Genomic DNA, 16091 nt, shown 5'->3' on the forward strand with positions numbered 1-16091 from the left:
TAGCAATAGAGAAAAGGGATAGTACAGGACATGTTTCATCACACCCTGTGCTCAATCTTTTATTGTTGTAAATGTTTTCTTCAGAATTAACCATGGACATGAAATCTTGAATGCTCATGTTTGCATTAATTCTATAAATGTGAATGTTATCTAGAAATTCTTCGTTGCTTCTAAATAATATTCTCACTTCTTTACATATCATTTTATTGAAAGATCCTTAACTGCCTTTCATGAACTGAATACATCACACTTAATCAAAATTTCAAAGCGTTGTTTCCCAGACATTTATCCAGCTCTGCAGCATCACTATTGTATCAACACAGCACACCAAACAACTAAAGGACCACTGACTCTATGCCCAATGACCTATAACATTCTAGTGAGAACATGTATATCTTGACCGAAGCATTATCCAACCAAGTCAAAAAACAAATCTTGAGCATCATAGCTAGCCTAAAATTTCTACACAAACAGATAGCTAAACCTTAAAGAGAGAGCCCTCTCTGATTACTTCTTGGCTAGAAGATGTAATGCAAAGATTGGTTAGTGGTTACCCCAGCCGTATTCCCTTGGGAGTCAATGGGAAAAACCTTGGTGTTAACAGTTTGAAAAAATAAAATAAAACAAAATCTAATCATTACACTAAAATATGGTAATGTACAAAACGGTATTAAGAATATCTTATGTATGCGTAATATGTGCTCGAGTGAGGTGGATTGTACCAATATTGAGAATATCTTTCACAATATACTGTCCCATTCTCACAATACTTTTCTATCAATATAACAACGATTCCATAGTGCTTCAAATTTACCTACTCCAAAAGAATGTTACATACAAGACACTTAAATCATTAGGGATGGTGTTGAGGAAATAGTGTCCTTAAATCATTAGGGATGGTTTGGAGGAATTCCAATAGACATTGAAGTCCAAGTAATTTCTTATAAGATGAAAACCAAGGATCATAAAACTATGTATTAATATGTGAATCTTGTGAATAGAATGCAATCACATGAGTTTATCTAAATTCATCCTATTACTTTTGTGTGTGTTTAAAAGGATATCAAAGATTAGTCTAGGTGTTAGATGTCATATTTTTTACTCCATCTAGTTCAACCACCTTTTTCAGGTACCTAGACCTAGTAACCATATCTTCCAAGAAATAGTAAAAAATCATAATAACCTAAAAGTGAGGCTCTAAGAACCCTAGTGAATCTTTCACCTTAAACCTTAGTACACTCAAGATTGTATCAAACTTGTGTTGCATTCGACCCAACACTTTCCATGGTAATTTCTTATGTCTGTGGTATTTGATGACCCTCAATATTACAACAAGAATGTTGGAACTCCTGAGGGCTCAACTTTAATTATAAACTCATGGTTCGTACAAACATAAGATGGGGGTCAACACTTTGTGTTCAAAAAACACCTTCCTCTTTCTAGTCTGACTCCTTTTGATGCAAGGGAAAGAAAAAAATGAAAGAAATTCAATAAGAAAAGATATGGGTAAGATACCATTCCTAAAATGAAGAAGGTAAATTGAAATAAGAAAAGTTATTCTACTTTTGTTGCAAAGTAATTGATAGAAAGGAAATATATTCTACTTGCTCGAATGTAAATCACACTAAGAAAATAATAACAATGTGAATCTAATCTATCTTGTGAGAAGTGAAACAAAAATGAAAGAAATACATTCTAATTTGTAAGAAAGGAAAGTCCTATATTACTTTTGTAGGAAAGAAATCACACGTTGTTTAAAGTAAATTGTAGGAAAGGAAATATAGACTAGATGCAGGAATCAACATTCAAGAAGCAAGCAATAAAGAAGCTAAATGATGACCTAGCCAAGCATGGGCTCATCCACAATGGACTTTGAGGATTCATAGGCCATTATAAGGAATAAATATACTTATGTTATTAATTTAGAGTGAATTTAGGCAAGGAAGAAGCTCAAAAATACACTTCTATAAGAAACTCTCTTTTGCTACAAGAAACTTTCAGCAAGCCTGTTTGTCGAGTTAACATGTCAAATTCCTAAGCTAATCAAGTGAAAAATGTTGCGGGGTAAATTTTGTTATCAAGTTGAATGTTTTTATAATTCAAGGGAAATGGAATCAACTAAAAGAGCTTCATTAACATGTGCTAAAATTTAGCAGAAATTTACCACTAAAAACAAGAAATTTCATAAGAATGAACTAGTAAGTTAATCTAAATAAGAAAATGCCTAAGCTAATCAAGTGAAAATGTTGTGGGGTGAATTTCATTATTAATTTTATTTTTTTTACTTCAATCTAATTGGAATAAACTCAAAATAGAAACATTAACATGTCCTAAAATTCAAAAACAAAATCTAATAGAACTAGAAATTTGAGAATATTGAACTAATAAACTAGTCTAAGTAGTAATCCAACGATCAAAAAATCTTTCCTAAGCTATACTAGTGATGCACCATATTATTTATTCTATAAATAAACTAAAAAAAAACTCATTTCAATCATTTAATCATATAAACTACAACAAATGAAAAATAAACATTAAATGCATAAATAATAAATTTAGAGAAAATGCTAGAACGAACATAAATAAAATGCACAATAGGGCTCTGAGGCTCCTCGGATGGCCCAATGCAGGGATAATCATATTCCTATGAATAAAACCAATCCTTATAAGTTACAAATGAAACCAAAATTGATTATTAGAATCAACTCATGTACATATCTGTTGGGAATGAAAGTAGAACTCCTACATAAAAAGTTGGCTTCATAAGAACATTAAAAATTCCTCTTCCCTAGAGGCCAATTTGAATTATAGATATAGTTTTATGGGGGAAGAAACCTCCTTCAAAGGATGGTTCCTTCCCCCTCCAAATTTCCTCAAAAAGTGGATCTGGTCCCCAATGAAAATAATCTTCATTAATTGTTGATTTTTAGCTTCTCTTATAGAAGGGAACACATCCCCAGATTTTCTGAGTTAGTGGTTCTTCATATCTATCCAGTAATTCCATATTCACTTATTTATATATTATACAAACTATAACCTTTTCATCCACTCCTTCGATCAAATTCTCTAATGAGTTTGACCAACCATCTATTTCTTGGCCTGTATACATCACGATATCTATATGCAGTAACTAGTTTTTTCATGAGAGTGTTTAGCGTGCTTTGATTTCGAATGTTTTTTTCTCCCTATTTTTCTCTCCCATCATGTTTTCTGCTATGATAGAAGCACTGTGAGCGCCGATTTTAAATTTACAATCACAATGCTCTACCTTTCATCACCCTTTTTCCTTTAACAGGTGTGTTGATCTTAAAGGATAGAAGAAAAATTATGGTTTCTTATTGTTTTCAGTGTTTTTGAACCTCCGTGAGTGATTGTCAGTGTAATTATAGTGTGTTCATCTTCATTGTTATCCTTGTGTGATTACAATTGTCTCTTGGCTTTGTTGATGTCCGTTTGAGGCTTGATTTCCTTCTAACTTTTCTAGGTCACCCTTCACCCATCACTTGGTTCGTCTCTCTAAGATTGATTTCTTCCATTTGGGAGTTTTACTACAAGGAAGACACCATTTTATAGTTTCTTTTGATTCATGATTGTGAATTTATTTTCATTAGCGTTGGATCATTTTGGTACTTTGAAAATTACTTTTACTCCATTATCAAAAGTAGATTACAATTGTTTGCTTTCGTGAAACTGCAAGTGAATTCTTGTTTTGATTTCATTGTTTCAAAAAGAAAAGCAAAAGGACTTCTTCATTTAAGTATTTTTGGAATTATTTTCATTCGAAAAAAAAGTGAATGAAAATTTGATTTTAGTTGATTTACATTGCGTTTTTCCCTTTTCTCATTCCATTAGTTTGCATTTTTTAATCGAAGTGCAAGGAAAAGAACAAAAATATTAGTGCATCTTAGTGAAAGGAAAAGAACAAAAAGATTAGTACATCTTTGTGAAAGAAAAATACATTTTTGTTTGTCATAGGATTTAATTTTTGACCTTGTATTTGTTACCGAAAGTCGAAGAGTAGATTTCACTTTTACATTTTGCATTAGAAAGATAAAGAATTATGTTTTCATGCATTTTTCTCGATTTATTTATTTTCTTCGTTGTATTTATTCCCTCATTAGTCTAGCCTTCATCGAATGAAAATATTTCATTTTCCTCATTTAGTTTCATTATACGAATTCAGGTGACATTGTTGAGCCATAAACAAAAACCTAATTCAAGATAAACATAAAATTTACCTCAATCAAACGAAGGATCATTTGTAACCTAACACAAATATCTAAAGGTCTAGGCTAGGGATGTATTACGACGTCTTAAAACATATCAGTTGTCGTTCACTCCCTGCATTGTATCTCGAGGGTGAAATCATGTCCTAGTATGGAAGTATATTGAGGGTTCTCGAGTACTCTACGATGTATCAGAGGCACTCTAGTATGGCAAGTATATCACAACTCTCTCACCAAACGGTAATGCATTAGAAAATTTTAACATGAACTTCAGCTCCCCATATCATCGAGTATATATTGGGAGACCCCATTAGGTTCTATCTTTTAGCCACAAGTAACCGAGTCAGTTGCCATAAATTTCATACACCAAACAAAACATTTGTGGAGATCGGTCTTCATATATTAAGTCCTCCATTTTAGCTAAGGTGTATATAATAGTTCACGAATACTTGGAAAAAACACTTGCTTTGCCTACCCAATTTTTATTTTGTTTTGTTAATATCTAAAATTAATTAATTGACTGTGGAACAAAATCCTTCCTTTGGAAATACTCCTTATTATATATTAGGTTGATACTAATGGAAACATTTCCCAAGTCTACTAGTCAAGGAAACTCCTCTAACTGGAATCCTAGATATTTTCACTCTTTTGGAAATACTCGTGCTCCAGATATGGAAACATTGTCCCTTCCTGGATTGACCATTCATTTAACAATTTGGTTGTTTTCAACCTCAACGATTCCAAGTGTCCAAACTTCTTTTCAAATGAGTTCTCCTCCGCCTGAACGATATCAACCTCTATTGATCTTAAAGTTGACCCTTTACCTTCATCACCTTTATCTTCACCTCCTTCTTCCTCTTTGCCTGGTGAAACTCTGGATTGTAGTAACCACAAAGCTAGGAAGATGAAGAACAGGAAGAAGAAGAAGCAAAATAATTAATAGGTAATGATGAAGCCATTGCTACAGATGCAACAGATGTAGAGAAATCTTCCAACTAGCCCTGAAAATTAAAATTCCCTTCCAAGATTTGCAAGGGTGACCACCTTCTTCATGATTGCTTTGGTATTTACAAGGTCATAGAAGTGTGGTCTATAGGTTCGCATCATCCTTTTTCATCAACCTCTGGAGATCATGCTAGTGATAAACCTTCAACTAGTGTCACTGAAGCTCATAGGAAAAAGGGGAGAGTCAAATTTCCCTGTAAGTTGTGTGAAGGTGATCATCCCATTTACCCTGTCCTCTTTTAGATCAAGCTTCCAAAGAATTGGAAAACCTTACAACTTCTCAACCTTGTATTTCATCCAGGTTTCGAAATCTTTCCCTTGCTCCTTCACTAGTTGATCTAGTGATTGATCAAAATTCATATATGGTCAACCCCACTCTCTTTAAAAGTGAGTCTCATGAGTCTGTTCTTGACCAATCATTGGTTGAGAAATTGGAAGACCTAGGTCCACCTATAGAAATTCCCACTGTAGATCAACATATTATGAAATATACTAAAACTCACTACAAGATATACTTCTACAACACTTTGTGGAAGCTTAATCGAACTGAGCAAGGTTAAGAGAACACATATAAATCAACTCTCAAGCTATCCTACTTCCTCTGCAATCAAACAATACATTTCACAGACTGAATAGAATGCAATCACATGAGTTTATCTAAATTCATCCTATTACTTTTGTGTGTGTTTAAAAGGATATCAAAGATTAGTCTAGGTGTTAGATGTCATATTTTTTACTCCATCCATTTCAACCACCTTTTTCAGGTACCTAGACCTAGTAACCATATCTTCCAAGAAATAGTAAAAAACAATAATAACCTAAAAGTGAGCCTCTAAGAACCCTAGTGAATCTTTCACCTTAAACCTTAGTACACTCAAGATTGTATCAAACTTGTGTCTCATTCGACCCAACACTTTCCATGGTGTCGCATTGAAGCTGCAACTGCAGAAGTGAAGATTGACTTGCGTGGTCTAGAAGATCTCCTCTTTGGAACTGAACTGTAGGTTCATCTGAACCTCCTCTAAAAGCCGCAACTTTTGGTGGTGGAATGAAGTCAATCCGATGAACGGTTTGCAAGATATCGACTGCCCTAGTTTGAAGCCGGAAACTGCTGAAACTGAAGCTGCAACTGCAGAAGTAAAGATTGACTTGTTTGGACAAGAAGATCTCCTCTTTGGAACAACGCTGTAGGTTCATCTGAATCTCCTCTGAAAGATGCAACTTTTGGTGGTGGAATGAAGTCAATCCGACGAACGGTTTGCAAGATATCATCTGCCCTAGTTTGATAATGAAGCCGCTAATGCTGATGCTATTGATCTAGGGTTTGCTACTGTTGATATGAATCAGATTTATTGTACTATTTCTCTCTGCTGAATTATTGAAGATAAAAGAAGATTTGATCAAAGGGTTTCCCCACACATTGTGGGGTTTGTCCTTGGCTAGCCGCCACATCTTGTGTCTCTTGTCTTGGCTTGTTTTCTGTCGATCGTTTAATGTTCTATCTGCAATTTACTTTATGTACGTGTGATTCCTAATATTTGGAATATAATAAGGAAAAGAAGTAAACTGTTATAAGCATAGAACATACCATAACTTAACATTACTTGTATAAACACTCTATGCAGGAAGACTTTCTCTTCTTTCACCTTATTCATTTTTCATTTTTTACAATTTTCAAAGAACTATGCATAGGGACTTATTTATTTCAGAGGAAGAAGAGGGATCTCGAACGTTTCCTTATTGATTTATCAACATGGATTTAGATCTAAGGTGAATAGAAGACAACATGAATACCACTCTTATTGGCATAAGTGTATGAAAATAATTTAGAATACTTTGGAGGACATATATTACTAAAGGTACAAAGAAGGGCATAAGGAAGAAGCATCAAATAAAGACTACTACATCAACTATTTGTATATCTCTATCATTGAAGGGTATTGATAGCTCATCATCCTTTTGAAGAAGATCAATCTCTCGGAAGCTCTTTGATCATCATTGATTTTCAAAGACATATCTATAGTAAGACCTAAAAAGATGTCAAAGAATGAAGAACCTAACGATCTATAATACTCAAAAAATCTAGCACTAGTAGGTTTACTAGCAACTTGTTTTCTCACTTATTAGAAGATGGAAATTAGAGTAGGATATGTAGTTACATGTGTAGAGGAGACTCAATTTTTACCAATTATGGCATCATGGAAAGAGGCATATACCTTTGGAAGGGTTAGAGTTTGCACAATGAGTTTCATGTGAGAACGGAAGAGATAGAAGGATTTGGGCCATCTAGCACTTAATTGTATATACACTTACATTTTGACATCATATTGTTATAGAAAAAATATTCTAACAAGGAGAATCACAATGATCCTTGATATTAACCAAACCATCATTATGAGAAGGTTATTTAGATTCATAGTAACATGAAAAAAACATATTCTACTAGAAGATTATGAAATTAGCTTGCGAGTATGAGGATAGTCAAGTTGTAGCAAGAACATATAATTAAAGCAAGGAGCCTCAACTTCAAGGAAATAATAAACACATTTAAAAGGAAGTCAACTAGATGACTATATGAAAGAAATAGGTATGCATATCTTCAGAAAAGAGTTGTTCATTAAAAAGTAGATTAATTTTTTTTTAAATATTATAGAAATGGTTGGTGGAAGAAACAAGCTTGGAAGCATGAGCTTGGTATATCTTGGCTATAATTTGATAAGATAGAACTCTTCCACATGGCATGATAAATGAGCATTGTATTAATCAAGATGTAGTATGGTCTACTGAAGGACATAAGAAAATATAAAAATGATAAACTCAAAGGGAATTATGAAGACCCTCAAGGAAAGATTAAAATTCTGATAATGTGATGTATCTACAATTGTTTGGTTTAAACTCAATTCGAGAGCACATGGAGTGGACAACACTAGTAAATGATTAGAAGAATGTGGGAGAAATGCCTCCACCATAAGAAATAAAAGGTATCAAGTCACTAAATATTAAGCTAGTCATGTTGGATTTGATCAAGAAGTTCACTTTCCTAGATAGATAGAGGGAGCTATGATTAGCTCTACATTGATTGGTTTGACAAAATATTTGTTGGTAGAGAGCTAATAGACATGTTTTCCCTTTTTATTTAGTTTAATATAATCTAACATCAATATATTGAATAAAATCACTATCATAACCTCAACATCCTATGGATATCATAAACAATATCATCATCAATATCATAAACAATAACACTATTATAAAAAACAATATACTTAAGAATAATTAAAACATCATTAAAAAAACAAAACATTTTCTCAAAATATTAAATATAATTTTCAAAACATTGGCATATTTAAATCCTGCATATTAAAATAGAACCATAAATATAATTAAAATAAATCACTTCCATACTCACAAATTTAAATATATAAATTTTCAAAAATTTCTAATAAAAAATAAATAACTATAATCGAATATAAAAGTAATTTCCTTTCCCATTTTCATTCATCTAACAATTATGTCAGCTAGATTATGTGAGTTTCCCCATTGACCTCCTCCACTTCTAAAATATAAAATAATTTTTCACTTAGAAAAGATTCACCTTTCGCAGGTTTCTCTCTAGGTTTCCAATCCTTAAATTTGATCTTGCATGAATATAACGCAAAACAAAACAGAATATGCCCCTGCAAATATAACGCCAAACCTATTATTCCATGGCAACAATTTCTTATCAAAATTATACAAGTGAAACAATCGAACTTTGATACTAATAAAGATTTATTATGATTTACAACGAATTGATTTACTTACTTGAAAAAGTACTTGCTCAGTTGTCCTCTGATTTTTCTTCACGCCCATCTTCAGCAGCTTCTAAATGCATGTTTGAAAGCTGATCACCCAGTTTAGACACTTGCGGTGGAGGTATAGTGTTTAGAGAATGAGAAGAAATTTCATCATTCACATTTTCGATTCCTAACATTTGAGTGTCAACTTCTACATTATGGATATTAGTTTATACCAGCTCAGATGAATTTTAGTTTGATCTCTCTATCCTTGGTAGATCCAGAATTAAGATGGATTAAGGATGCTTTTATTATTAATCATAGCTACTTATAATTATAATTATAAATATACTTTTTAATTATACATATATTTTTTTGTTTTATGTAATTTTACCAAGTCAAAATATTTCGAGGACATTGAAATATTTCATTCCTACTTCTTTTTCTTTCAAACATAAATTAAAAAATGTTATAAAATAAAATTAAAAATATCTCTCTCTGTAGATCAAAATTTAAGATGGATGTAGACTAATATATATATATATATATATATATATATATATTCTCTGGGCACATGGTATTGGTGTAAGTTTATTTGTTATATGTGTGACCAAACCAAATTAAAATCAAGTATTTGTAGTATTTAGACCTCTTCATGTTTTTAAAATGTTACATAGGGACTCAAATGAATTATAGGGGTTTGGGCACATGGTATTGATAATCAATGGTGTTGGTACATGTTATTAACCTATTGACTTCTTCTTTTTTACCTATATTCTATTTTAGTTAATACTATCTTTTTAATTTTTATATAATTAGAGGGAGTCAAAAGATTTACATGATAGGTTAGGATAGGACATTAAAATAGGTTAGGACTGAACAATGCATCTCAACACAATAAAATATTTATAAAATATTTGTATTTGGAAATAAGTTATGGTTTTTGTGCATGTGGTATTGATAAGCCATGGTGGGTCATGGTATTATAACAAAGCCTGTTTACAAGTTAATAACATCCATGGTAAGGTGGAGGTGAATATCCATGTTTAAAACTATTGTTATATTGTAAGTTCATTGTATGTATTATGTTTTTATGTGCTTATTAGTTAAATTTAAATATAGTTATGACATCATTATTTTGCACCACTATATCTCCCCATATTTTTTTCTTTTAGATTAAATTTAAGAATATTATAAAATAAAATATTAAAAAATATTAGGTTATAGATATGTTGTGGTCACCAACAACCCCCCTCTTTGTTTGATATTAGTAATAACATCAAGCAAAGGGGGACCCTTAACCAGAAATCCAAAAAAATATTTTGTTTAAAAAATCTTTTGTATTAACTCCCTAAGAGCTATATCGCGTCACAAAGGTAGAGAGAAGCGTTTTCCAAAAGCACATAAATACACTGAAAAAGAGCGACGCGAGAACCCATCGCATCGCGTGCATTAAAAGCGCTCAAAAAGGGAAAACCTAAGGAATCACCGACGGCCGATATGCGACGTCGCGCGTCGCAATGTCACATAAGCAGCACAGAGTGATAAAGCGAAAGACTTGCGATCTTGCGATCTATGATATTGGCAATTTGCGATAACACTTAATGACGTCGCAGTGCTCGATACTGCGATTCCAATCGCAGAAAGGTCTCATCGCAAGAATTCTCCGACATAAACGATAAACCCAAAATTGAGCACGCACCTTAAGGGAAATTAATGATCACATGCTTCAGTATCCAAGAATGATTGTATCGTGTTTTTAGAAGAGTCAAATCATGATAAGTGTCAGAATTACGCATTCATTAGAACTTAATGCTTTCATGTCAATCTTTTCGTCATTTCTCTTCTTCTTTGCGTAAACTGCAAGACATGTAACTGATATAAATCTATATGCAGGAAACATCTAAGGAAAAGAGGAAAGCGCCAATGGGGTAGCAAAGAGAAGATGCCTCCGCAAATGGATGCCACATGCAGCAGGACCGCGGATTCCAGAGTATCACCCAACAGGCGCTGATGAAAATAGACTATCTAAGACTCAGAGTCAAAGGCACACAAAAGCAGCGTGTTTGCAAAAGATATTGAAGCTCAGACTGGGTAAAGCAAAAAGAGAAACGCAAAATAAGGAGGACGCTCCAGAAATGCCTGGAACAAAGAGCAGAAGCAATTCTCGATACAGGGGATTGTCCATACAACGCGACTCCTAACTCATTGAGTCATTCGCACGACTGGAAACCAAAATAGCAACAACAAAATTAGTTCGAAAGGAACCTGGGTTGTACTAAGTGTACGCACAGGGAATACACCCAGCTAGAGAAAGGTTTTTGAAAATATCTTCTAGTCTGTCAGAAAGGGGTGCCAGCTCTTTTCATTTCTAATTTTCAAGCTTGAAAAAAAGGAAAGGACAACCAGCCGACTCTTTCAGGGCGAACAACACATTGCTTACAACACTAAGGAGCAGATACAGAAACGGTTAGAAATTAGATTTGATTTTTAGAAATAAATTTTCTTTTAGTAAAAGGGCGGTCATTTGAATCCGTTCCCTAAATTTGTGTAATTAAGATTAATTAGTTAGTAGTATTTAACCCTTCTCATGGCATTTGGAGAAGGGTCCGGAAATCTGTCAAAAAACTTGTCCTCAGAACATGCACTTTTGCACCCTCGGAGGGGGTTTTTGATGAATGGATGGATCGAGATTTATTTATGTTTGCATTTTAATGTCTGTTACTGATGTTGTACTTCTGTACTCTTAGCAGATATTAGAACAAGTAGAAATAAATCGTTGTTGCTTGAAGTTTATTAGTGAAATCAGTCATAAATGGTACTTTTATCTCTTGACTAATTTCTACTTATATTCCTAAAGTGATATGCAGCTGAGTTCTTTATATGTTAATGTATGAATGTGTGTATTACCATTTGGCACTTCTGTACGGTGGAGTCATTTATTTGTGCTTGACATATGAATAACTAATTATGCGATATGCTGTTCACAACTGTTTTGCCTAACTTTTTATGCAGAATGGTTTATCTTAATGGATTTCTATTCTTATGATAGTTGAATGATCTTTATTACCAATTATTGTTTGAAATCTTTTTAGATCGCATAATAGAAGAAAATACCCCAGGTTAGCGTAGATTAGATGTATTTTTTTTCATTAGATTACAATAGCATAGAGTTAGTTTAGAAGTTAGAATTAAATTAGCTTAAAATACCCCTAGATCAATACCATCAAACTCTACACACACACACCCCTCACATTGGGAAACTGGTCCCATTACCCCTAGTTGGACCCGCTACACCAAACGGGCACGAAGCTACCAACCAGGTTCTCGACCGGGTGGGTATCCCCCTTGTTGTTGACCCGATTTCGGGGCCCTCAACATATTTGGCGCTAGAAGGAGGGCACGAGCTATGAATGGCGCATGAATCAAAATTTAAATACCATTCTGAGAGCAAATCACCCTCACCAACTCCCCCGACTTCTCCAGTACGATTAAACTCGGAGCTAGAAGTCGCTCGGGCATCCATCGCTGCTACACACCCTAATATATCAGACCAACTTATCATTGATCCCCCTGAACTTCAAACTTTGATTCGTAAACTCCAGGAATTCTCTATTTTTACTCAGAGGTCTGATAAATCTAAAGGCAGCGTGACTTCGCAATACAATCCTGCTCATCCCCTGACCAGATTGAAGAGTGAAAAGTTTGGCATCCAGCCAAATGAAATCCCTCTCCCCACTAGGAAAAGAGCAAGGAAAGCAATTCCAGAGTCTGACAAAGAGACTCTTTCATCTACCTCGTCCATTTCAACTCCCTCACCGCAAAGTCAGCCACCCACATCTTCACCCCAGATCACTCATCCATCTTCCGCAACCCTTCCTCCGCGATCATTGAAGATCATAATATCTCCATCTTCTCAGCATCAGAGATCATCTTCTGCACTTCTATTAACTAGCAGCTCAACGATGGCCCAATCTCCATGGAACAACCCTGGGGCGGTTTTAATGACTCCATCCCTGAGCCCTATACCGGCCCATCCTGAGAAATGGTTGCCTAAATTCAATCCAGAAGCGGGCATGCTAGCCGAAGAACATATCAATAATTTCATGCTTTCTGTTAATCTCAATGGAGTTACTAACAAAGACACTGTTGTCCGGATTTTCCCTTATACAATGCAAGGAACAGTCGGGTCGTGGTACTTTTCGTTACCTTCCGGATCCATCACAAGCTAGGACATTTTTCAAATTCAGTTCCTCACCAAGTTTGGTGATGACAGATCCATGACGACATTGATCAATGACCTATCTAATCTTAAGGCTGAGGCTAGAGAACCCATTAAAGATTTTAACTTATGGTTCAATAAGATCCTCAACAAAATCCCCGCTGATTCACAACCGAGCGAGGAAGTAAGATGTGAATGGTACATCACGGCCTTACCATCTAACTTGGCTATCTTCGTAGATAGGGAAAGCAAGACAACCTTAGTTGAAAACTTAACAGAGGTGTTAGCAGTTGAAAAACACGTAGTAGCCCTTGAAAAGAGATCTGCAATTGAAGAACGTAAATCTAAGAAGATCTCTTTCAAAGAAGACACCAAGAAGAAGCAGACGAAAGATCCTTTCGATATGGAAGGATTAGAAAAAGTATTAAAGGCCATGTCCAATGAGATGATTGATATAAGAAAACAAGTAGCAGAAACATCTTCAAGAAAGCCTTTCAGGACTTTTAAAAGAAACCCTCCCATGGAGACGAAGCCACCCAACGCTGTCTCAAACATTGAATCTGAAGAAGAAGAAGAAGAGAATACCATCGAAGCATAGACCGACGATGAAGAAGTGGTGGAACTACAAGGAATGTGGGATTTCATCCTCCCACAAGAAGAGGATCAAGAAGCATTTCCGGTTAGCAAGAGAACCAAAAATCAACTTGATCCTCCCCAAACTACCCCAAAACAAAAGGGCGCAAGCCCTGCAACAAAAGATAAGGTCGCAACAAAAAAGACAACTGCTAAAGCGACCTGGTTTAGTCCAGTCCAATCTGATCAAGCACCTCCATCAAGAACACTGATAGTGTCGGATGAAATGGAGTATAACATCATTGATGACATGAAGAAGACTAGGGCTAACATCACTCTTTATGAATTGAGTAAATTGAAACACCAGCAGAAAATAATGATGAAAGAATTACATGCTGTGCCTACTACATCTTTACCTACAGCTGTAGCTTCCAACAATCTGGGAAGGCCTCCAACCAACGCAATCAATAAGATTGATCGAAATGACATCGCCTTGATTAGAGGAAGATCAAGATCTCATACTCCTCCTTTTCTGCTCACATATGAAATCTTCAATAAAAACGTGCACAATTGCTTGGTCGATTCTGGTGCTTCAACGAATATTTTACCCAGGTCAATATGTGCCAAATTGAATGTGTAACCTCAAAAGTCCGCAGTACGTATAGTTCAACTTGATCGATCCCAAGTCGAAGTGATTGGTGAACTTAATCAGATGACCATAAGATTGTCGTCTAACCCAAAAGTGTGTTAGGTTATCGACATTCTAGTAGCTGATATCCCTGAGTTCTATGGTTTGATTCTTAGCAGGGATTGGTCGGAGAAACTCCACGGATATTTCTCAACCGACTGGTCGCACATGTGGTTACCCTACAATGGTAAACGAAATCAGATAAAGGTTGAACGAGAGTTGCACCAAAAATACATAGTGACAGAACTGGAAGGAGAAAATGAAGCCATAACATACAATAGCAGCATTGTAGGCAATTACGCAGTAGATTCTTTCCTTGGCAATTTCAATGCTCATATTTCACCTTACTTAGAGAATTCAGTTTTATCCCAAGTTGAAAATTTCTCCCAAACTGATGACTCAAAATGTTTTAGTTTTTTAGATAATTCTGTAAATACATCTTTATTTTGGAAATTATGTTTTGACGGGTCCAAATCTAATGAGGGAGCAGGAGCAGGATGCGTTCTGATTAGCTCGGACATGAACAAGATTATGCTCACATGCAGATTTGAGTTCGATTGCACGAACAACACAGCAGAGTACGAAGCCTTGGTTCAAGGCCTATACAAAGCAATCAGATTGAACGTTAAGTATCTTCAAGTCTTTGAAGATTCTGAGATCATCGTAAAACAGGTATGTAACACCATACATTGCCTGTCAACACATTTAAAGCACTATCAATCATTAGTTAAAGATCTCACTGCACATTTCATAGCATTCAACATCTCGTGAATTCCAAGAATTCAAAACGCGAGCGCAGACCTGTTAGCTAACGTAGCCTCTAGACTTATTCCTTCCGAAGATTTTAGTCCTGATAGGTTTTCAATAGAATTAATCTTTAGACCATCCATCCCTGACAACATCACCAATTGGAGAGTATTCAACGACGATCCTGACATCATAAATTTCCTTACTTCTGAAGGATCCTACTCAAACCAGATAATCGACGAAGACTGTCATGATCACCAAATACAACAAAGTAGCACTGAGAATGCTATACCGAAATCAGTGGTCAAGTTAGAAGATTTATATGATTTGAAAAGTCGGTTTAAAAGGTCCGCCAATGCTAAACTTTACAGTTCTACCCTGAACTATGAATTAGTAAACCTAGGGACCGATCAGAAGCCACAAAACGTTAACCTAGGCCACGGCCTAGCCCCTGAAGAGAAATCAGCATATATCCGTCTTCTGAGACAGTACAAAAACGTTTTTGCCTGGAATTACGATGAGCTGAAGACTTACAACACTTCTATCATTCAATACATTATCCCTATGATTGACAATGAAAAACCTGTCCAGCAGAAGCTCGGAAAAATACACCCTAACTTAGAAAATCAGATAAAAACTGAGCTTAATAAGTTGTTGAGAGCCAGAATAATTTTCCCCGTCAGGCATTCCAAATGGGTATCCAATATGGTACCCGTTAGGAAGAAAAACAGAGACATTAGAATCTGTATCGATTTCCGAAATCTCAACAAAGCCTGTCAGAAAGATAACTTTCCCCTCCCACCTATGGAACAAATATTATAGGCAGTAGCAAGCTCAGAATTAATGTCTTTCCT

The sequence above is a fragment of the Pinus tabuliformis genome, chromosome Q (genome assembly GCF_031772625.1).
Source record: "Pinus tabuliformis cultivar Carrire ecotype Pingquan chromosome Q, CPIR1, whole genome shotgun sequence".
Taxonomy (NCBI): Eukaryota; Viridiplantae; Streptophyta; class Pinopsida; order Pinales; family Pinaceae; genus Pinus; species Pinus tabuliformis.